Raw genomic sequence first — 25,803 nt, 5'->3', positions numbered from 1 at the left:
TCCAGTTGTATAGGCCAATGGTCCAAACCTCCAAAGGGAAGAATAGAAGCTAACATGGCAGGTCCTGAAAGAAAGAGGTCCTCTGAAATGATAAATCTATTGAGTTTAGAGGTGACTTGTGAAGCCCCTCCCCTCTTGTTGTTCCAAGTGAAGGTCCCATTAATTTTTTCAGTGTCCACTAACCCCATGTTCCTTATGAAGTTTTGGAAGGCCATGGAGTCTTTGCCTAGTTGTCTGATACTGCCTTTTTTCTCTGTAAGAGATCTTATCAAATTGAAATCTCCTGCAATGATCCAGGGCATACTAGGGTGTCTTGCTCTTAGTTCCTCAAGGGAGGTGAGAAGCCTGATTTTATCTTCTAGCTTTTGAGGTCCATAGAAATTTATGATCATGTATATCTTCTGATCACCTAAAGGTTGACATACCAAAGAAAGATAGTTCCTGGACACTTCAGCATCCAGGATTCCAAATTTCTGGGGATCCCAGAGTGTAAGAATCTCCCCCAACGAGTTATTTTCTTTAACCTCTAAATACTCATACTTGATTAGCCATTTATTATGAATTTCTCTAATCTTATCCATCGAACATTTTGTCTCCTGAATAAAAACCATATCTGGTTTTTCTTCTTTTATTCTATTACTGAGATTTCTTTGTTTCCTTCTATTTCCTATGCCTCTAATATTCTAGGTTGTGAGCTTCATTAAAAAAGGTTTGTAAAGGAATAACTAGTGAGATCTTTCATCTTACCTGAGTTGATCAAGAGTTTCCCACATTCGTTTAGCAACTCCTATCTTTTACTTCCTCTTTTCTTGCTTGGTTTCTTTGGAGATTATGCCTGTATCTCCTCCATCATTTTGACCCCTCTATGCTCCTAGCTATCATGATTTCTTTTGAATCCAGAGCCCTTCGGTTGTGATCTCCATAGGAAGATCTATTGAACCCTATCATATTCCTCTTTTGGTAGTGAGTCAACTCCTTTGGTCATCCCTTGTTCCAGAAATTTCTCTAGATCTATATTTTCCCTTTCTAGAATCTGCTACAGTTCATGGTCCTCCGTTCCTGCCTCACTTGGAGTCATCTCATGGTACCTACTTATCTCCATATTGCTTGGTAGATCCTCCTTTTTTTGGCTGATTTCTATGATATCTTCCATGCTAGTATCCCTTTACTTCTCAGTGATAATGTTCTTCATTTCCTGGTTAGTTTCTTTATTTCCATCTTCTTCTTCTAGGATCTTAAAGCTATTGTGGCTCAGCTGTCTTTCCTCATTAATCTTTTTTTGTGGCCACTTCCCACCTTTCCCTTTTCCCCCAACCTTAGTGAAACCCTCAGGATTTTTATCCACCATTGTTTTCACATTTTTGTCCATATTGTTTGTTGGGCAGTCTCTGTATAGGTGCTCATGTTCATGGCATTTGTGGCACCTAAATGGGATGTGCTCATAGTCCACTGCCTGCACCCATTCTTCATCATATACTTCTAAAATTATCGCATCCGGAAGTGCTCCAAATAAGTCCATTTCCACACATATCCAGGCGAAGAAGGTGTATTTTCCTTTCAAAGTCGTATCTGAGATCTTTAGGAAATGCCCAAGTTTGTTCTCTATTTTTTTCAGAGATTCTGGTAGCCAATAATATAGAGGAAGGGAGTAAAGTCTAATCCATACTGGTACTGATGTGAATGTTTCACATTTTGGGACAAAGTTCATCATCCATGGCTGCATGTAGAGGCCTACAGCGATGTAGAAGTATGGTCCTCCTTCGAACACTCTATCTTTATCCTCTAGGCTTGTGAACACTACCGTAAAGAAGCCCTTAGATCCCAAATGAAGGTTTATTTCTCCCTTTGGTTTCCAATGGCTCCTTATCCATACGTGCAACACCCTCTCCGTCAGCCATAACCCCATGAATTTGCATATAACCACATATTCTGCCATGTGATCCCTATGCGCTTGTAGCGTTGGGTTGCTTAACATGACCCGGGGAATGATGTTCGACTTGGGTTTGCATACCCCAATTGTCCTTATAGAAGTGGTTTTTTGACTGCTACCCTCTTTCTCCTTCTCCTTACTAGCTTCATGTTGATCCCATTCATGTTCATGAGGTCTGTTTCTTCCCAGTATTTCTGTGTTACTTGCCTTTGTTGTCTTCTCTAGAGGTTTCTTGAAGTGCTGCTTTCTAGTGTCCTTGCTTCTATACGAGACTCTTGATTGTAGGAGGGAGCAACACTCCCCCCTACGCCTCCCGCCATGGTACCCAACGTCAAACCCTAATGCCAACCCTGGAACAAGTTGCAGAGCCTCCCACCAATTTGAAATCTTTCGGCACAATGAAAGCTTGAAGATCTTAAATTGTTATATTTAAACTCAATAGAAAGCAAAGATTTCTTCCCATAAACCATATCATATGGAGTGAATCTAGTGGTGGTTTTACAAGCGGTATTGTAGGTCCAAGTGGCCTCTACTCTTTCTCTGCCCAATATTTCCTACTGTTGCTAACAACCTTGGTGAGGATGCTCTCTAGTGCTCTGTTTGTGACCTCTACTTGCCCATTTTCTTGAGGATGATAGGAAGTGGATGTCTTGTGCTTGATATGGCATTGCCTCATGAGATCCTCAATCATGTTGGATGTGAATTGTGTTCCTTGATTAGTGACTACCTCCCTTGGATACCCAAACTTGTAGAAGATGTTATCTCTTAGAAATTCTGCCACTTTCTGCTCAATTGTTGCTTTGACTGCCTTTGTCTCATTACACTTTGTCAAGTAATCAGTGCACAAAATGATGTGCTTTTTTTGTCTTGATATTGGATCAATTGTCCCAATGAAATCCATGACCCACTGGTCAAATGGTTGTAAGGCCACTTGAGGTTATAGGGGTTTCATCCTTGGATGTGGGTTTTCCCATCCTTTTGAATTGACCACATCTAGTGGTATATCTCCTTGCATATTGATGCAACGCGGGTGTTATAGACATTTTTGTGCCTTACAGCTCTAAGCATGAAATGTCCATAAACCAAGGGATCCTAAGTCCCTAAAAGTGTTGTTCCTGCCCCTAAAGGAACAAGGTCAACAAACTACAGCTTCTCCCAGAAGTTCTCCACCAGAAACTGCTTAGAAACAGTCAAATCAGGATCATTTCAGCTGCTCCACTAGCTAGTTGCATTGCATAGCACCCCAGTACACTAGCTAGGTGCGTTGCAACGCACCTAAATGGACTACCAGGGTGCGCTGAGCGGGAAATGACAAATGGCAGTGTCATTCCGCGAGGTGGACAGACAATGGAAGCTTCCAGAATCTTCCCCAATGACACTTGCCTCACTGAGTTCGACCAAAGATGAGTAAGAGGCTCTCAGTCTCCAAGTGGAAGCAAGAACTGATAGAGAGAGGCCACTAGTCAAATCATAAGCTGACTCATCCTCTTTGCATACATCTATATATGGATCCCTCATACCAGAGATCCAGAGGCTGGAATTTTGTACTTTGCAGAGAATTGTTGTTGGTTTTGAGATAGAGATCAGTGCATTGGGTGATTTATGCTTTGTTGGAGGTGAAGAGGGGATTCCTTTGCTGGGGGGTTGATGCTGGATCAGGAATCATCGGTTGTAACTCCTCCTGGACCTTCTTGTTATATCAATAAAACTATTTGAGTTTCTCCTACATGCTTGTGTATCAATGATGTTTTGTTATATTTGCATGTTTAGCTTAAATCTGATCCTAAGCTATTTATGAATGTAAATCCATGTCTTTGTGTAGTTTTCCTCTTCTGTGATCTTGCAGGAACTTGGTGAAGCTGGGCAAGTAAGGGAGCAGGTAGCTGGAAGCTGTCAAAGAGGAGAGAGATTGGATCAAAGGACTAGCGCAAGACACAGGTTGGTTCATCCTATTCCTCTTCGTTTACAGTTCATAAAGAAGAATTCGAAAACATTTTTCCTTGTTTGTTGCTAAGGTACTGTCACACCTTAGTGGGATAGGGGCATTCTGAGTAGACACTTTTCCCGTCAACAAAATGGTGACTCCGCTGGGGATCGTGTCTAGTTAGTTTGCTTGTGTTTCTCTTGTTGTTTGTTTCATAAACACAGAAGTAGCAATCGAACTGCATTTGTCATTATCAAATGCAAAGTAGACACTTGCTACTTCAATCCATTCACTGGATTTGTTTATGATTTGAACAGCTGATTCACAAATGATCTGATTACCCTTTGTGATAGCTCTTAGACCTCCTTGAAATCCACCCTCTGATTGTGCATTACTGATTGCTTTTACTCGGCCAAAATCCATAGATTAAACTGCAAACCGTGACCCAGAACCCGGATAGAAATCTCGTTTTTTCCCCAGCACAGGCACTGTGAAGAGACTCTACATTTCAACGCAGTTCCCGAGAGGGCTACCTGCGCTGCAATTCAGTTTCTCTATGTAACAGGTGCGCTGATCAGCCTAGCCCTGTGCAGCTGAGGTTCTTTGCTTCATTTTTTCAGTTTTGTCTTTGATTTTGCAGCCTGTGATCAGTGTGTATCTGTTTAAAAACCCCTTTTCTTTGCCTTAATTCTGCCTCCTTTGTACAAAAATACTGTAGATGTTCTTTGTGTGTTTGTTACATCATTTACAGTTTTCCATTGAAAAAGTAGAATAGTCATATTGTCATCCTTGGATTTAGATCTGTCGTAAGTGTCGATTTTGATCTTAGGAGAAAGTTTATTTGCTGTTGACAGTCGATTATGCTTTTACTTTTACCTTTGGTTTGAATTTGTCACTTTCTAGTGTCGAAACGAGTGTTTATTTCAAAATCATAAAGTGTCGTAATCTTCTCTACCTTTTGATTTCGAAAAGAAGCTTGTTTGTGTTTTTCACTTGAAAGCAAATTCAGATTTGTACATCAACTTTCTTTTTAGGCATCAATATTAAGAAAGTGAAAACAAATACATGCATATGTGCATTTGCATATTGATAGTCTGTTTGGCTTGATTTAGGAAAAGTGCATCTACAGTGTGCTCTTTGCTCTTTGAGAAAAGATTGTGTCTTTCTTTTCCCCTCGTAGCTAGGATTTTCATTGCTGAAAAGATATAAAAGCTTGCTTATCATCTTTAGATTGCATTTTAGGAATTACATCTACATCTCGTGGTGATCCCAAAAGGCAAACTTCTAAGAAAGATCAACTTAAAATAAATTGAATGAATCTAACAATGCTTTGGAACTTAACGCACAACATTTAGAGGTCTAGGCTAGAGACGTATTTCGGCGTCGTAAAGCCTGGTAACTGTTGTCCTCACTGATGGTTGGGTGATTCCTCCACTTTGAGACGATAAGTGCCAGTACGGACTTGTTCTCCCACGTACCGTCGAGTATATATTGGGAGACCCCTATAGGCTTAAAACCTTTTATCCATAGGAAGCCGTGTCGGCCGCCCTACTGATCGCAATGCACCGAACACAGCATTCGGGAAGATTGACTGTCGTGCCGTAAAAAGTATTCTGCAGTTTTGCGATTGGTTTGGTACTCCCTCTACCTAGATCTCCAGAGCAGTCCCTTTCGTTCCTTTTCAGACTCCTTAACGGAAAAGGTCCATCTGAGCACTTGTCACTTCAGGCTCATTAAAAATCGAAGGAGACTAGAGTCATCTTTTGTTTTTTCTCGACTCTTTAAAACTGAAAAAACAAGTTGTGTCAAAGCATCTTAAAATTTATTTTAAACGGAATATTCATACCCTTTTCCTACGATGATCTTAGGTTGAGAAAATGGAGTCTACCAACCAAGGAATTCCCCTTGGTGGAAATCCTAGTCCCTTCTCCTCTTGGGGAGATGTTGGTGCACCCCATATGGCCACATTGTCGCTTCCAGGACTGACAATTGGCTTGCCAGTCTGGCTCTTCTCAACCAATGTCGTTCAGAACACCACTATTCCTGAACAATCAAATCAGCAATTAGACGAGTCCAGAGTTGCCCACCAACCTTCTACTTCCTCTAGTTCTTCCTCTCCCCCTTCCTCTTCGCTTGATGGGGCTGGCAAAGTCAAAAGCCAAGTTCCTAAAGAGAAGAAGGAGAAGAAGAAGAAAGAGAAGAAGAAGAAGGAGCCAAAGGCGAATGGGGGAAAACGAGTGTCATCTAACGAAAATCCACACACTGCACCGACCAGGCCTAAATCGCCATGTGTCATTTGCAGAGGATACCACTTTCACAGAGATTGTCCTTGCATCCCTCGGATACTAAGGGACTGGTCTCCTCGTTTGCACAATCCGGTGTCATCAACCTCTGATGATCATGTTGAAAGCACACCGTCAACTAGCGAAAGTGAAGCCCCAGGACAAAAAGGGAAAGCTAGATTTCCCTGTAAACTGTGCGAAGGCAATCATGCCGTCCACCGTTGTCCCTTCTTAGACGAAGCGAAAAGAGTTTTGGATGATCGTCCGGTTTCACCGTTACGACTTCCTCCTGGATACAAAAAACTCTTGCCGAGTCCGTCGCTAGTTGAGAATCCAGCTGGCCCGCTCAAGTGGTCAGCTGAAGCGCCTATCCTCGAAGATAAACCATCTGAATCCATACCAGACGAAAGTCAAAAGGTCGAGGCGGCAGTTGACCCGGTCTTGCCTTCAGAGGTTTTATCTTCGAATGATACAGTCACTGAAGAGAACAAGGATGACACCGTCCAAATTCTCTTCATCAACACAGACTCCGACGAACATGGGGGCAATCTACCCATTCCCTTACCGCAGGAGGGAAGTTCGTCAGAGCCATACCCGACCGTCTACTCGGTCCCACCTCCAAGCAACCTAGTTGTCTCCTTCGATTGGAATCAACTAGGCAGACCCCGTTTACCAGCAAGCATACCATTCCGAATTATCGTTCAAATATATAGAATGGTCATGGCTGGTACCATCATAGATGAAGGGGCTTCTGTGAGTATCCTTTCCTCTACTGCTTGGAAAGCGCTTGGTTCGCCATCGCTTTTGCCTGAGATGAGAAATCTGATAGGCTTTGATAAAGGAACCAGTCGACCTTTAGGGATCCTCCCCAATGTGCCCATAACATTGAGAAGGAAGACAGTTCAAATGAACGTAATGGTTGTTCAAGGACCCTTGGATTATAACCTACTCCTTGGACGAGACTATATTTATTGCATGGGAGCCATCGTCTCCTCACTCTTTAGAGTAATGTGTTTTCCGCACGAAGGAAGAGTGGTCAAGCTCGTGGACCAGCTTTCATTTCCCGGATCACGCATAGCAAATAGTCATATACCATCCCTAAATGGTCTCTTCACGCAAGAAATGTCTCAATCTCCAGTCCGTCCTCCTGATGAGCACGAGTAATTCGGAGAGATATGACTGAAACCCAGGGGGCATGCATCCTGGTCTGCTTCGGCAGGAAAACTTCGGGAATAGGGTAGGTTTCCGTGGGAGAATATGACTAGTCTGTACCCCGTCCGTGATTGGAAGAGGGGTTATTCTAGAATAAGACTCTCTTGTCAAAGTTATGTGAGTTGGCAGAACTGAGTCACTCGCCTTTGTTTATCTCGGTAGACATCGCTGAAGAAGTGTTTTGTTTGCACCACGAATAGAACAATCTTTGGGTAACCTGAAAGAGGTAGGCCTTTCCTAATAGAACAAATGTTTTGTCTGCAAATTGAGGGGTAATTTTGAAACCATATTTTATACCTGGGGGCATGCAAACCTTTTGGAGTGCAAGCGAGGGGCGGCTATTTATTTTTTAAATTTTTAGGACCTCTAACCCTTTAAACTCGTAGGATTAGTCGTCACCGAACTTGCATAAAGAAAGGATGTGGGGCAAAAATCTAAAAGTTGCCGTTTTATATGAGACATTCTTATCATATGACTGGATTAATCGAGCAGTTTTAGCACATAGTTCAAGCTCGTTAAAAAATAAACATAAGACATGAGCAAGCGTTTCCACCCGCATTTAAGCTCGTTAAAAAATGAACTATTCCCCGGTAAATAACCACCGTGAATGAAGCATTTCAGCCATTAAAGCCTTGGTTGTGTTTGCACCGTCACCTCCACTTTTCCATTGGCCGATCATTCACCTCCATTTGATTGTTTACCCATTTTGAGGAACAGCTGCGAAGAGTGAATTCACTAGCCATCCTTGTGACACTGCCGTGATTGGAAAATTCCAACCCTTACCTGGAATCAGCTGCTACCCATTTTATCACTCGTTCCTCAAAAGACGAGTCTTCTTTAAGCTCTTTTCAACTGACTTGTAAAATATGAAAAGATTGTCGAGTTTTGGCCTTCCAGCTCGTTAAAGCGACCGGAAGTGCTATCCCTCCTCTAGATTTTAATCTTTTTGGACCTAAGGGATTATTGCACAAAAAGATCAAGCGCTTGTTTTGTTCGGCTCGTTAAAACTATCAAAAATTCATCCCTTCTGTATTGTTTTAAACTTTTTCGGACTTAAGGGATTAGATGACGAAAAAGGAATTTCGGAGTTACCTTTACGTGCCTTTTCAGACTCTCTAAAAATGAAAAGGACCGAGTTATCTTTGTCGTTAAGCTCGTTAAAAACATTAATAGCGACAAACTTGTCTTTAGACGAGAACGAGTTTCACTATCGCTAGGCTCGTTAAAACATAGCGATGGGTTTGCCTGAAGGGCAAATTATAGAACAAGCATACGTTATCCTCCTCAAGCTTGACAAAAATAAAGAGGTACTGGTCAGCAATGACTGGGGAAAAATTGGGAAGAAACTCAAAGAATCTTTATTGGTAGCAAGTCGCTCTTGAACATGACACTTCCACTCCGTGCCTGAGTCGGGTTGGGTTGTTTCATTCACCGGTCACATCACCATGGTCACGCCATACCATCCACATTTGGGGTAAATGCTACCAATCCATCACATAAGTGTCGCCGACATGTTCAAGAGAAGTCATCCAGAGAAGTCACCCGTGTCCCATCCACTACCATACATTATACTTCATTCCTTCATGACCGCCATCCTGAACCATATATCATCAGATCGTTTTCACCTCCATCAAAATCTTTTGCTCCATTCCGTGTCATTGATGTGGGATTCATCAAGGCCCTCCTTTGACGGATCGCTTCTTGTCGACATCAGCTCATTATCCAAGAAGTTGATCTAGGAACACCCCATTCAGTACTTTGAAGCTTGCATGCCTCAATGGCAAGTTTCTCACTTCCGGCGACAGGTATACATCAATGACCTTCGACCGAAAGATTTTGCGTGGTGTTTGACGCCAATTCCTTTATTCACACCACGTGAATTGTACTGCAGTACCTTGAGGGTCATCATCCTTATCGGTGATTCCTCTCGCGCTTGTTAACAGTTTACATCATCCACTGGTAATCAAGCGATGTCTTTCCATGTTCGACTTCAAAACATTTCTCACATGGATCGACTTGTACTTCGAGTGAAGATCAGACGAGATTGAAGACCCTGGATCTAGTTTCATCCATCCGGGCTGCGATATATGTTCAGGAAAAATAAAAACATTGACGTGTACAGCATTGCAACACAGATAGTCATCCTACCAAAAGGATGATGACTTCATCAGAATCATCAGTCTACCATCAGACGGTTGTCTGTCCAGTGTACATAAAAATGAGTTTATAGATCTGAGCATGGGAATGCCCGCCTCAGCTAGATCATGAAAACAGTATGAAGATAATGTATTGTATTGTATCTTATTACAGGTCTCCTCCCAACATTGAAAGAACTTCGGATCCTCCTAATAAAGCATTTCACCCGATAAACGGCCTCATACTTTAGGGGGCAACTGTTATAGACATTTTTGTTCCTTACAACTCTAAGCATGAAATGTCCATAAACCAAGGGATCCTAAGTCCCTAAAAGTGTTTTTCCTGCCCCTAAAGGAACAAGGTCAATAAACTACAGCTTCTCCCAGAAGTTCTCCACCATAAACTGCTCAGAAATAGTCAAATCATGGTCATTTCAGCTGCTCCACTAGCTAGCTGCGTTGCATAGCACCCCAGTACACTAGCTAGGTGCATTGCAACGCACCTAAATGCACTACCAGGGTGCGCTGAGCGGGAAATGACAAATGGCAGTGTCATTCCGGGAGGTGGACAGACAATGGAAGCTTCCAGCATCTTCCCCAATGACACTTGCCTCACTGAGTTCGACCAAGGATGAGTAAGAGGCTCTCAGTCTCCAAGTGGAAGCAAGAACTGACAGAGAGAGGCCACTAGTCAAATCATAAGCTGACTCATCCTCTTTGCATACATCTATATATGGATCCCTCATACCAGAGATCCGGAGGCTGGAATTTTGTACTTTGCAGAGAATTGATGTTGGTTTTGAGATAGAGATCAGTGCATTGGGTGATTTATGCTTTGTTGGAGGTGAAGAGGGGATTCCTTTGCTGGGGGGTTGATGCTAGATCAGGAATCATCGGTTGTAACTCCTCCTGGACCTTCTTGTTATATCAATAAAACTATTTGAGTTTCTCCTACATGCTTGTGTATCAATGATGTTTTGTTATATTTGCATGTTTAGCTTAAATCTAATCCTAAGCTATTTATGAATGTAAATCCATGTCTTTGGGTAGTTTTCCTCTTCTGTGATCTTGCAGGAACTTGGTGAAGCTGGGCAAGTAAGGGAGCAGGTAGCTGGAAGCTGTCAAAGAGGAGAGAGATTGGATCAAAGGACTAGCGCAAGACACAGGTTGGTTCATCCTATTCCTCTTCGTTTACAGTTCATAAAGAAGAATACGAAAATAGTTTTCCTTGTTTGTTGCTAAGGTACTGTCACACCTTAGTGGGATAGGGGCGTTCTGAGTAGACACTTTTCCCATCAACAACGGGCCAATAGTAACCAGCTTGTAAAAATTTCAAGGTTGTCCTGTTTGCAGCAAAATGACCTCCACAAAAACCATCATGACATGATGAGAGGATGTCAAAGACCTACTCCTCTCTCACACATCTCCTCAATATTTTATCTAGTCCCAATCTAAAAAGATTACCCCCAATCCAAGTAAAAGGAGATTTTTCCCTTACAATCTTGATTTTATGACAAACCAAGGAGAAGCATCAAGATGGAAAAGAGGTGCTCATCTGGCAGTCGATCATCCACAATCTCTTCATTACCTGCAGGAAAGGTTAACCTGGACAAAAAAATTGCAACCACGTTTTCTTTTCTTGATTTGTCAATAATAGTCAAATCAAATTGTTGTAACAATAAAAACCACCTAATTATCCTAGCATTAACATCAGGCCTGTTCATCAAATATTTAATGGTTGCATGATCAGTATGAACAAAAGTTTTGTACCCAGTGATATAGTGCTTGAATTTGTTTAAAAAATGTACTAAATGTAAGAGCTCTTTTTCAGTGACAACATAATTCAGCTCAATTTTAGAAAAATTCTTACTAATAAAGTAAATAGCGTAAGGAAACTTATCCTCTACTAGTCCCAAGGATCTTCCCATAGCTTTATATGATGCATCAATATGGATATGGAAAGGAAATGCCCAATTGGCACCTCTTAGGATGGGTGCAGTGGTCAATTTTTCTTTCAACACTTCAAGGGCCTCTTGACAACTGTTGGTCAACAATAAATCTGAATCTTTGGCCCGTAAACCAAACAAAGGTGAAGCCACTTTGCTAAATTCTTGGATGAATCTCCTATAATACCGGGCTAGTCCCAAGAATCTCCTAACATCCCTTTGCTTCTAAGGGGTAGGGTTACTTTTGATGATGGAAATTTTATTTGGGTCTACCTATATCCCTTCCTTGGAGATGCAATGACCAAGGACAACCCCCTCATTCATCAAGAACCCACATTTCTCAGGGCTTAGAGAGAGATTCATTTCAAAGCATTTTTTCAAAACCTTGCATAGATTATAGAGGGCTTCATGGAATTCACATCCATAAGGAGTGAAATCATCCATTTATATTTCAACAGAATAATGAACCAATTCAACAAAAATACTCAAAACTTCCCTTTGGAAAGTAGGAGGGGCATTTCAAAAACCAAATGAAAGAAATCTATAAGAAAAGGTGCCCCAAAGACATGTGAATGTGGTCTTGTCTTGGTCTTCGGGGCTAATATGGATTTGATTGTATCCACTAAATCCATCTAGGAAGGAGAAGAATTTCTTCCCTACAAGGCCATCTAGGAATTGGTCAATGAAGGGCAAGGGAAAATGGTCCTTCTTTGTAGCCTTGTTGAGCTCCTAGTAATCCACACAGATTCTCTACTTCCCATTATTCTTTGGAACTAACACAAGAGGTGACACCACTCACTATCTGAAATAGGATATATGAACCCTACATCTAGTAGTTTTTGCAGTTCTTCTTTCAAAATGTCCTTAAGAGTTGGGTTCATCCTCCTCTGGGGTTGGTGCATAGGCTTGCATCCCTCCTGATATAAATATGGTGATTACAAACTGAGGTATGCACACATTTCATTTCCTTATAGTCCCAAGCAAAATCATCCAGGTGTTGTCTCAGCACTTTGCACAATTGTTCTTGATGTTTGGTCGAGATAGAAGGGTTGATATTTAAGGTTCTGCATGGGCCAAATGCTACAATATTGACATGGTTTGGACTTGAGTCAATACAGAATAAGCCATCCCAAGGATTACTCTTAGATTCTTTCATCAACTCATTAATGGGTATGGGAGTGGGAGGTTGATTATGAAGGATATGGTCAATGAGATCATCCTTATCAAATTTCCCCCCTCTTGTAATGATGTCCATAGTGCATATTGGGTGGGGGGTGGTGTGATACAATTCATCTTCTTCCTACTCTTCTAACCACAAGGGTAAGCCATGCTCAATAAAAGACTAAGAAGGAGGATACACTACCAATTTTTTAGACAAATGTACATTCTTAATGGTCATGTTCACAACCCTATAACTAATGTAAGCATTAGTAGTGGCTAACCATGGCCTTCCCAAGATGAGAGGATATACATTAAAATTGGTTTTGGGCTAGAGAACCAGGAAATCAATAGGATATTCCCAAGAGTCAATAGAGACCATAATATCTTCAACAACTCCCTCAGGAGCTACATTGATTGCAAACCCAAGATCAATCAAGGTGTTAGGGAATATAAGGTCATCAATGTGCACATCTAGTACAAGGCTTCCAGGGTCTAGATATTTCAGGAAGATCACCCTCCCAAGCATCAAATCAGATAATTTCCCAATAACATTTATGGTGGGGGTGTCTCTTTTTCTTCTCCCAATATTTTTGAAACATTTCTCATTGATGAGCTTATTATAGATGGGAACATCTTTAATAACCTGGAGAAGGGGTATTTTAACACACAAATTCTTCAATTCTCCCAAAAGTTCAACCTCTTATGGGGTGTGTTGGCTAGGGTGGATCAACTTCTCAGGAAAAAGAGTTGGATTGACTTCAAGAACACTCTCTTCCTTCTCTCCTTCAATATATTTAGGTGTATAAAGTGGGTGGTTATCTAGAATCACTATCTCAAATCAAAGGCTTATCTCGTGTATTTCCACAACATAAGTAGGATAAGATGTCTCTCCATTGTAGACCTACTATGCTTTTTTTTTGTTTGGATTTGGATTTGGTTGAGCAGGAATTTGAGGTTGCTTAGGTGGAGTAGGATGAGTGAGTTGTGGCTCAGGTTGGGGTGGAGGTAGTAAAGTAGGAGGCTGGGTAACTTGAGCCCTCCACCCTTGTGATGGGTTGCCCCATTAAGAATATTACAGTGGATATGGCTTAAAAGGATGGTTGACATATTGAGGAGGATATGGAGGAGCGTAAGTCAAGGAAGGGGGTGTGGACCAAGATGGGTGAGTGGAAGAGTACCAAGGTTTCAAGGGTGTATTATGATTTGGATCATAATAAGAGTAGTGTGCACCTTGCATGCATTGTTGATATGGCCTAGGTTCTTGAGGTATTCTTTGATTGATGAAGTAAAGTTTCTATGACCCCCCTTCTACTCCTTGATATATAACTTTTAGTCTTGGAAAGGAAGGGCACTTGTCTATTGCATGATTTTCTTCACACACTAGGAAAACTTTTGTGACATTTAATGGGCACTTGTTCCTAGGATGTCTTTTGGTGCATCTTGGGAATAAAATAGCTAGTTCCCTTTATACTTCCTCATGCTTTCTGTTGATTTGCATGGTATCCATTTGTAGTGAAAGGGTATGCAACATTTCACTCTTGAAATCCTCCAACATGTTACCCATCTCATTCTTAATGGATGTTGTGGAGCGAGAGGAATTGACCAAGCCTTGACTAACCCTACCTTTCTTCCTAGCAACCCTAGAGCAATTCTTGAAAAACATTTTAATGTCATCATAGAACAACTGATAGATATCTACTCTAGACAACATGTTTAGGTTTTCCAATATGTATTCCCTAATGCCTCAGAGAAGAACTAGTTTTAGTGATTCAGGATCAAGGGTGCAACTAGCCCTCCTATATCTGAGTTGAAATCTCTCCTCATAGTCTTCTAGGGATTAATTAAGTCCAAGAGTCATCGTAAATATTTATTCCTTGTTTTTTTTGGACCTACGGTAGTCCCTGTACTTGTTATTGAAGGCTTGTTGCATTTGGGCCCAGGTAGTGATGATACCCCTAGGAAGACCCATAAACCAGCACAAGGCTACATCTTTAAGGGTAGTGGGGAATAACTTTAGCTTCTCATTAAAGACATAGTCATAAGTCCTACAAAAAACAACAAATTCAAACATGAAGGTATCAGGATCCTCAAAGGTTAAGCCATGGAAGTGTGGAAGCATAGTAGGGCATATGTTCTTCATTCTAGCCTCTCCATTGGTCTCTTTGATAGGGAAAAATTCATTGTCCATGTTTTCATCCATAGTTTGAGTAGGTGAAGTTGGTTCTTCTTCTTCCCCAATTGGTTCTTCAAAAAAATTAGGTTTCTCACCTAGAGGGTTTTCTAACTCCCCTGTAGTGAGAGAGGGAAGCTGACAATCACTGAAGAAGAGTGAAGGTTGAAAGTTTGAGGGCGGTGGGGTTTTTGGTAAGAATTTTCCTTGATTATCCCTACAACTATGAGGCATGAAAGAAAACTTTGTTGCTATTTTTTTTTACTTTTTCAATTTTTTTATGAAAAGCATAAAACAATGCTTAATCAGAAACAACATCTACTTAGACACCTCCTCCGCAATGACACCAGAAAGTGGTGAGCTACAGTATTGCACCAAGAATTTTGCAACTCCCAAGACTCAAATTATCAACCTGGAGTTGGTACAAACTTCGAGGTGATAGTGTTATATGCACAACAAATAGGATTCCACTCATGCCACCCTCAACTATGACATTAGATCAACAAGTTCTCAGAGACCCTTCCTCCTGTTGAATGAAAATGAAAGATTGGTAAAAGGACAATTGGAAATTGCTTCTAGCTATGAAAATAGAAATTCCATTGACTCAACTTGTAAAACCCTAACTAATCAATTCATGAAAGGACAAAGGCTAAACTACTTGCATAAATAAAGCTATGTTATCTTGCATAATTAATCAAATTACCTTATCTACTTGTAGAAAGGAAACTAATTTGTCTTTCATAATTCATCAAACTACCAATGAGAAATGGATGTATCATCTACCTAGTTCATACTTGCTCATAAATCAATAACCTAGTTGCATAATAAAAAAACTAACTCTATTATGCTTTTGTAGTGAAGAAAAGGAAGGTTTGGAGTGGCCTATGATATTTCCCAGATCATAATATCATAGTCGGGGTTTGTTATAGCATCATTCAACACTCTTGTAGTTCTTATGCTCTTGTATGGCCTTAGGCAGCCATTTCCCATACATACTTGATCATTTATTAAAAAACAATATTTTGAATTCCATACACAACTTTGCGCTTTTAAAAGAACGTACACACACGGGTACCATATACAGAGCCTACGTATATTATTTAAAAGATGAAAAAATAAAATAATATCCCACTTTCAGGCGGGGTATATAGGTTTCACCGAAATCCCACCTACAAGAGCTCGTGGCCTAACTGAATCAACTAATTTATGGTGGTATTTATACACCTTATGGGAAGGCTTAATGAGATCAAGGGGGTGGGATATCGACATTATAGTATTTTCGATCCCCAGATCAAATCTGATTTCTCATGTACCTCCTACACTCCCAGTGATAGGAAATCCTTGTTTCCTTGCATAGATGCTCATCCTTCATTACATGGCATGCTTTTTCACATGCTTGAGAGGTGATCATTGAGGCTTGAGCTGAACGGATCCTGTTATGAGGAATTTTTCATTTACAGATAAATACTAATTCCCTAGGTAGGTAGCTATACCTAGAACAATAGATTTAAAGCGCTTATCCTTCTTCTATAGACGATAAATAAGACAAGGGAATTAAAGGGCCTACTTTTTCTTTTGCTTTCCTTTTCTCTCCTTTGTATGGCTCCCATTGCTCCTTCTCGAACTTAACTCGCTCAAAAAGTACCTGTAAGCATAAATAGACAGAGAACCAATCAAAGCAAGAGATCTATAAACTATAAGTAAATGGAATCAGATACATTCACACATATAAACATCATATATCAAGACAAGAAAATGGAAAAAGGTGTAAACAACTATATTAAGGAGAAGGAAGAATTACAACCATGAAGTCTGATCCATTTTCACTCTTCCAGCTTGGGTTTCAACCAACATCAAATCAATAGCACATCACTCTGGCAGCGTAACAATACTTGCTTATAATCTCAATCCTCACACCAACAATATCTCCTTACAAAATCTCAAAGTCCAGCACCTGATCACTTAGATGAGTGCTCAATTTATATGAAGATGGAGGAGGTTTTGTCATAAATGAGGGTATTGAATGGCCTTCCATACTTAGAGTTAGTTTCCATGGAGGAAGGGATGAGAGGATAGGAGGTTACTTAACTCATTCCTCATCTATTTTCGAGCTCATAGGATATGATAAGTGTGGGAATCCTCTAGAAAGCTCCAGAAGATAAGAATATTCCCAAAACCCTATGTTGAATTCAGTCAATATCGCCCAACGCAGGTCAAAGTGGGCCTAAGTGCTCTACAGAGCACCCTTGCATGGGTCTAAGAGCTCTGCAGAGCACCCTTGCATGGGCCTACCCGCGTTGGTCCTTCAAGGAGTCATTTCAGGATGTCTTCAAGCCATGAAACTGTCAGGGAAGGAGGCATTCAAAATGTTGACTTGTCTAGGGCATGTAGCAACTAAATTAGGGTTTGATGAGCCCTAATAGTACTGATCTAGATGATGGGAGTGATGTGCCCAATGGATATGTAATAGCTACGAGAAAGGTACGATGAACTGAAGGTGAAATCGGGTCAATTGTTACCTCAACCTGTGATGAATCAGGTATAGACTCATGGCATTCACATTCAGAGAGAGTGGATTTGACTGACGGTTGATTTGGGTCAGTAATTTTATCAACTAGTAAAGGATTAAGGGAGAGTCTCATGTAACCAAATGGAAGTCACTACAGAGAAGAACAATGGTTATCCAACACTTTTTGGGCTTCATCCAGATAGGGACAAAGGTGAATGGGGTGATTCCCTTCACATAACCTACAGGGAAACTTAACTTTACCATTATTTCCATTAACTTTACTACCAATAGTTGATGGTGTGTCACCAACATGATCTCCAGAAGTTGATGACACAAGATGATGTGAATAAGAAGACCATTCTTCTAAGATTTGAGGAATACCAGGACAATTTCGAAGAAGATGGTCTCCCGTACAAAGTTTGCATGGATATCAAACTTTGTGAGGCTTATGGGATGGTTTCTCATCAGAAGTTGCATTTGAAGAAATGGTTGCTTGGTTTTCCCCTGCTGAATTTGCTTCTTCTCCTTCTTCTTCCCTTTCTTCTTCTTCTTAGCCACCTGGTTACTAGTATCAATACTTTCACCAGGCGAAGAGGAATAAGGGGAGGAAGAAATAACCGACGAAGAAGGCAAAGGGTCAACTTTGGGATCAACTGGAGGTTGATTTTGTCCAGTTGGAGGAGTACTCAATTGTGGAGAAATCATGACATTTTGAACCAAGGAGGTTGAAAACAACCATACTGGCAAGCCAATGGTAAATCCCGGAAGGGATAATGTAGCCATATAAGGAGCACCAATATTTCCAAAAGGAGGAAAAGGACTAGGATTCCCATCAAAAGGAATTCCTTGATCGGTGGACTCCGGATTTGTCGCCATATGTATCAACCTAAGATAAACTAAGGAGAGAGCATGGAGGATGTTATCCGCGATCAAATAATTTTATTTTAATCAAAATAACATAACAAAACAAAAGAGGGATGATCTAGGAAAAAGGATTACCAAGCAACTATGAACTGCAAAATACCTCTCGGCGAACCGAGAAGTACGAGCAGGCAATCTCTCTGTTGAAAATAGCAACAAAAAATGATAAAAATAGAATCCATAATATTCCAATTTTAATTTTTCATTGAATTAAAATTCGAATTTATTCTCACCAACTGCTTGAAAAATAATTAATTAATTCATCTTGAGTTAAATAGTTGTAGAAATTCAAGTTAGAAGTCTTTCTGAAGTCATGCAACAGTTATCCCTTAAATTAAGGAGATTATCCCTTAATTAAGGAGATAAGATTGAGTTTTATTTGAGTTGTAATTAGTTAGCTTAGTTTACTGAGTTAAGTCCAGTTAAATTAGTTCCAAACTGTTTGACGAACTAATAGAGAGTTTACAGTCAGTTAATGCATGCATGCACTCAACCAGTGTACTCCAGATAATTGAAGATACTCTCATTAGAAACTCATGCATGTCTATTCTGAGAAAGAACTAGTTGAGATAAATGTCAAGGATAGTGTACTATCAATTGCATGTTTTCTCCTATAAAGGAAACTCATGCATGTAGTCAAGGGAAGGTTCCTTGAGGATTGCGCAGTTCTGACAGTGTGTTAGAGCAGTGTGTGAGAGCAGTGTTACACTGGGTGAAGGAGATCATCCCAGAGGTAACTGTGCAAGGAAATAGGATCTTGGAGGGCAGAGGAGAAGGCTTGTGAGAAGCCAAGTTTTCCTGTGAGCATCCAGGAGAATTATAGTGAGAGCTGGCTAGTTGTGAGAGCTAAGGCTTTGTATAATTCTGATGTATTTCCACCTTGTATGATAATACAGATAGTGGGGTTTTTAGCTGACGCTTTCCCCTGAGTATTTTCTGTGTTTCATGTGTATTGATTCTTCTTCTTATGGTTATATGTGTTCATCTCTGATTCATCTCGATCTTTAAGCTTCTGCAAGTTTGATAGTAGAAGTAGATTATAGTATTTTGCTTTGGTATATTGCATTATCGAGTTAATATATAGTCATATTTTCTACATAGATCTTAGAGGTAGATTTGTAGAGAATTTTCAGAATTTCTACATGGTATCAGAGCAAGGTTTATCGTAGCTGTGAACAGTATACGGAGAAGAGAATTTGAAATTTGAAGTTCGGGGTTGCAGGTGAAAATCGAATTCTTATCATACTTCAAGTTTGGCCAATGGCGTTCTATGGCTTGAGACTCGAGTATGCCTTGGAAGGCAGCTTGAATTACATAGCATGGAAATATCACATGGAGGCTATATTAGAAGACAATGGCCTGAAGGATTTCATTGATAAAGAAATCCCAAAGCTAGGTTCAACTAATGCACAAGAATTTGCTGAGTGGAAGAAGTGTGTGGCAAGGGCAAGACAGATCATCCTTGAGGGAGTTCGAGACCATATTGTCTCGAGTCTCCATGGGAAGGATACTCCATATTCAATGTGGAAGACATTGAAGGACCTCTACCATAACAATAGCGACCAGAGGAAATTGGCGCTCAAGGATAAGCTTCGAAGAATCAAGATGGAGAACGACGACACTATTTCCACATATCTGAACAAGCTCACCACTTGCAGAGATGAGCTTGGAAGTGTGGGAATAACTACTGTCGATGATGATATGGTGAGCCTCACAATCCTTGGCCTTCCAAAGATCTGGAATAGCTACCAGGACTCTATGAATGGAAGGGAGAAACTGTCGTATTGGGAACGACAGTGGTCAGATCTCATGCAAGAGGAGATCAAGAGGAGTAGATGAGATGGTTCTTCATCTAAGGATGATGATGAAGAGAATCTGGTCTTAGCAAGTAAGGCAAGGAAAGGGAAGGGGAAGGCGTCCCATTCCGAATCGAATTATTTTCATGGAGGGAAGAAGGTTAACAAGTCTAAAGTGAGATGCTTTAATTTTCACGAGATGGGTCATTATGCGACTAATTGCCCATCGAAGAAGTCCAAGAAGGGATCCTGGGAAGGATTGAAAGTTCTTAGTTCGAAATGGACTTTACCCTCATCGCATGCATGGTGTCATCGATGATGGGTTGTGGTTGGTATCTTGACAGTGGAGCCTCATTCCACATGGCTGATGATAAAAGTTTTTTCAGTTCCTTGGAGGAGAAATACCTCAAGATGCACATACAGATGGGTGATGACGAAAGGTTTAGTGTTTCAGGAGTGGGCATGGTTTCTTTTCAGAAGGAGCATGGAGCTCCTATCACCCTGACAGATGTGAAGTATGTGCCTAGACTGAAGAATAACTTGGTATCGGTCGCGATGTTGGAGGACAAAGGCTACGATGTTGTCTTTAGTAAGGGAAAGGTTTTCTTTAGACACATCACCATGAGACAGGTGAAACAGATCAGTTCACAAGTCAAGAACCTATATGCTCTTGAGGTTCAAGATGCATGCAAAGCCTTGAGGAACAAGGCAAATGTTAGAGACTTTGTGGTTGAGAGGAAGAGTAAATTACCTCTCAACATGCAGTCCCAGAAGAAGTCTCAGACAATTGTAGAGGAGCCACAATTGGAGAAGTGGGCAGAGGGATCACATGCAACCATACCTCTAGGTGTGAGGTGGGGCGATGTGAAGTGATAGTCCCAAGAAGACTGAAATTTGGCAGGGTCCATTGAGAGGTTTTATCTCATGGATTGTACCTTGCTATGGGAGCCCAAAGTACATAGTAGCAGGAGGAATTAGTGGGATTGATGCACTCAGAGATCAAAGTGATAGAGGTTAGAGCAGTCAGATACTGAAGAGCGCAGAGAAGGATTGACAACAGTGCAGAAAGGCTGAGTCAGCAGAAGCAAAAAGTTTTCAGTCGACAAAGGTAATAGCAATCAGAGACTTTGATGACAGATGCATCATACTGATTCAGGTTGGATGTTTTTTGTTTTTGAAGTTGTTGGAGCAACAACAGTAGAGAGAAGTGTTGCATGCATAACATTCCAAAGGTTCAGGATCGGGATCGAGTTGAATTCCTTTCTTGTTGAGAGGGAGTGATGAAAATAGTAACAAGAAATGATAAAAATAGAATCCAAAATATTCCAATTTTAATTTGTCCTTGAATTAAAATTCGAATTTAGTCTCACCACCTTCTTGAAAAATAATTAATTAATTCATCTTGAGTTAATTAGTTGGAGAAATTCAAGTTAGAATTCTTTCTGAAGTCATGCAATAGCTATCCCTTAAATTAAGGAGATTATCCCTTAATTAAGGAGATAAGATTGAGTTATATTTGAGTTGTAATTAGTTAGCTCAGTTTACTGAGTTAAGTCCAGTTAGATTAGTTCCAAATTGTTTGAGGGTCTAGTAGAGAGTTTATAGTCAGTTGATGCATGCATGCACTCAACTAGTGTACTCCAGATAAGTGAATATTCTCTCATCAGAAACCCATGCATGTCTATTCTGAGAAATACCGAGTTGAGATAAATGTAAAGGACATTGTACTATCAGTTGCATGTTTTATCCTATAAAGGAAATTCATGCATGCAGTCAAGGGAAGGTTCCTTGAGGATTGCATAGTTCTAACAGTGTGTTAGAGTAGTGTGTGAGAGCAGTGTTACGCTGGGTGAAGGAGATCATCCCAGAGGTAGCTACGCAAGGAAATAGGAGATTGGAGGGTAGAGGAGAAGGCTTGTGAGAAGCCAAGTTTTCATGTGAGCATCTAGGAGGATTGTACTGAGAGCTGGCTAGCTGTGAGAGCTAAGGCTTTGTATAATTCTGATGTATTTCCATCTTGTATGATAATACAGATAGTGGGGTTTTTAACTGAGGCTTTCCCCTGAGTATTTTTTATGTTTCATGTGTATTGATTCTTCTTCTTATGGTTATGTGTTCATCTCTGATTCATCTCGATCTTTAATCTTCCCCAAGTTTGATAGTAGAAGTAGATTATAGTATTTTTCTTTGGTATATTTCATTATCGAGTTAATCTACAGTCAGATTTTCTACATAGATCTCAGAGGTAGATTTGTAGAGAATTTGCAAAATTTCTACACCCCGAATGTTGTGTTCGGTGTATCATAGTGTACAAGGCGGTTACCTAAGGATGGATAGAAACCTAGTGTTTTCCTCCCATATATACCCAAAAGTACATGGAGGCCCAATCTGTATTAGCGCTATCTAATGCGAAATTGCACAGTGAGAGCATTCCCATATACTTTGCATACTGTAACATTGCCCTATATACCCAAATGTACGTGGACGAGCTATGATATACTCACGTACGTGGAATGAGGTATCACACTCGAGATGTATCACAGACAAGTTAGCAACAACTACTATGTTTTACGATGCCAAAACACGTCTCTAACCTAGAACCTCTAAATGTTTTGCGTTAGGTGACAATGCTCCATTAGGTTAATTGATGTTAATTTTAAGTTGATCTTGATTAATAATTTGCCTTTAAAGGTTCACCACATGATGTATTTTCAATTCCTATAATGCAACTAATATGATAAGCATCCTTTTCATTCAATTTTGACAATGAAAACCTTATCTAGTAGGGATAGAGCAATCAGATTCTTGTAATCAAAGAATAAAGAACACATCTAATGCAATTTCCCTAAACTGTTCCAATGAGAACACACAAACTCTTTTAATGCACAGTGCAAGTTTTTCTTTTCAATTCCCTTAATGTTGTGATGAACAAAAGGAAACTAATGCACATACAATCAATCAATCTTTTTGCAAGAACGAAGACCTTACGACAATTCCTTTTCGAAAGAAATGAAGACTTTTACGACACTTTCTTTTGAACAAATATTAATTGACTATAATCTAACTTTGACAATGAATCGATAATGATAAATAAATCATTTAAGAAACATTAATAAATCAAGTCAAAGTAGGGCTAGGAAAGAAAATACAATGTTGATTTCAGAGACATAACATTCATTGATCATTCAGCAAGCAGAAACAGAAGGAAATTTGGTGAAAAAACCCAATCCAAAGGTGGAAATTTGACCTAAGGTGGATCAACGCAGGTCTGAATGGGAGATAGTGCACTGAAATGCACTGTCTCTAAGCCAAGGGTGCACTGATCAGCGCACTATACCCTGACCAAGGGTGCACTGATTCCAGCACATTCCTAAAGTAGGCATTCTAGTGCAAATTTTTACCAAAAAACTTCAAAAAGGTTGAAATAAGATCAATGAAGGCAAGTAAAGTCTACTAGGGTGTCCTAGGATGTGGATAAACTACCTGGAACGATGATCATTCCCCAGTGGAGTTGCCAATTTGTTATGAGGAATTTTGCATCTACGGATAAATACTAATTCCCTAGGTAGGTAGCTATACCTAGAACAACATATTTAAAGCGCTTATCCTTTTTCTATAGATGATAAATAAGACAAGGGAATCAAAGGACCTACTTTTTCTTTCGCTTTCATTTTTTCTCCTTTGTATGGCTCTTGTTGCTCCTTCTCGAACTTAATTCGCTCAAAAAGTACCTACAAGCATAAACAGAAAATGAAGAACCAATCAAAGCAAGAGATCTATCAACTATAAGTAAATGGAATCAGATACATTCACACATATAAACATCATATATCAAGATAAGCATATGGAAAAAGGTGTAAACGACTTTATTAAGTAGAAGGACGAATTACAACCATAAAGTCTGATCCATTATCACTCTTCCAGCTTGCGTTCCAACCAACATCACATCAATAGCACAGCACTCTGGCAGCATAACAATACTTGCTTATAATCTCAATCCTCACACCAACAATATCTCCTTACAAATTCTCAAATTATAGCCCCTGATCACTTAGATGAGTGCTCAATTTATAGGAAGATGGAGGAGGTTTTTGTCATAAATGAGGGTAATGAATGGCCTTCCATACTTAGAGTTAGTTTCCATGGAGGAAGGGATGAGAATATAGGAGGTTACTTAACTCATTCCTCATCATTTTCGAGCTCATAGGAGATGATAAGTGTGGGAATCCTCTAGAAATCTCTAGAAGATAAGAATATTTCCAGAACCCTATGTTGAATCCGCTCAATCTCACCCAGCGCGGGTCAAAGTGGGCCTAAGTGCTCTGTAGAGCACCCTTGCATGGGCCTAAGTGCTCTGCAGAGCACCCTTACATGGGCCTACCTACGTTGGTCCTTCAAGGAGTCATTTCAGGATGTCTTCAAGCCATGAAACTATCAGGGAAGGAGGCATTCAAAGTGTTGACTTGTCTAGGGCATGTAGCAACTGAATTAGGGTTTGATGAGCCCTAATAGTACTGATCTGGATGATGGGAGTGATGTGCCCAAATGGATCTGTAACAGATCCAAAGGAAGGTTTCCTTGGTGTTGTGACCAGATCAGGTTGTATCTCTCCACTACTCTTTGTTGAAACCAATAAAGAAGCTTTGTCTAGTTTCCAATATGTTATGATCTCGTGTTTTTATGATTCATGTGTAATATGTCATGATTTATATGTTTATGCTTGATGATATAACATGTTTATTATGCACGCACTTGGAACTACTTGCTATGTATATGCTTCTCTAAATCGTGTTGTAGGTTTGCTTGCTTTAGAGGAAGCAAAGTGTTTGGAACCTACACGATCAACATCAAACATAGGACCTACGAGTACTCCTCTCAAACCAAACTTTGGAAGTTTGTATAGTTTGATTACTTGAACGTATTCTTCCTGTTGACCTAAGGCGAGAATGCAGGTTGAAAATATCCTATGAGAAAGCATGTGTGTATCAAGAAAAACAAAAAAATATAAAAAAAAGAGAGAAAAGAAAATTAGAATAAGGAAGTAGTTTATATCATAATTTATAACCTTTCTTTTGTTTTGCAAAGTTGTACACAATGCTATATTTCATGGCTACAATCTAAGACCTACAAGCTAACATCCATTCCTCTACCCATACACCTCATATCCATCCTCCCCATTCACATTACTATCTTTCTCCACCATCCCATCATCAGGAAATCCAAAATTCATCTCCTCGTAGGTCAACAAGAAGCATACATTCAAGCAAGAAAACTATACAAACTACTGAGGTTGGGTTTGAGAGGAGTACTTGTAGATACTCTATTTGATGTCCACCCCGTAGGGTCCAAACCCTCTGCTTCCTCCCAAGCGAGCAGACCTACAACACAGTTCAGAGAAGCATATACATAGCAAGTAGTTCAAAGTGTGTGCATAATAAACATGTTATATCATCAAGCATAAACATATAAATCATGACATATTACACATGAATCATAAAAACATGAGATCATAACATATCAGAAACTAGACAAAGCTTCTTTATTGATATCAACAAAGAGTAGTGGAGAGATACAACCTGATCTGACCATGACACCAACAAAACCTTCCTCTAGATCTGTCTAGCCCAAGCCTCAAAGATCACCTCTCAAGAATGTGCAAAAGGATGCCATATAATGAAGGATGAGCATCTATGCAAGGAAATAAGGGTTTCCTATGATTGGGGGTGCAGGAGGCACAGGGAATATTAGATTTGACTCGGGGATCGAAAATACTATAATTTCAATATCCTATCTCCTTGATCTCATTAGGCCTTCCCA

This window comes from Pinus tabuliformis, chromosome 9, assembly GCF_031772625.1.
Source record: "Pinus tabuliformis cultivar Carrire ecotype Pingquan chromosome 9, CPIR1, whole genome shotgun sequence".
Lineage (NCBI taxonomy): Eukaryota > Viridiplantae > Streptophyta > Pinopsida > Pinales > Pinaceae > Pinus > Pinus tabuliformis.
Note: the sequence above shows the minus strand (reverse complement) of the source record.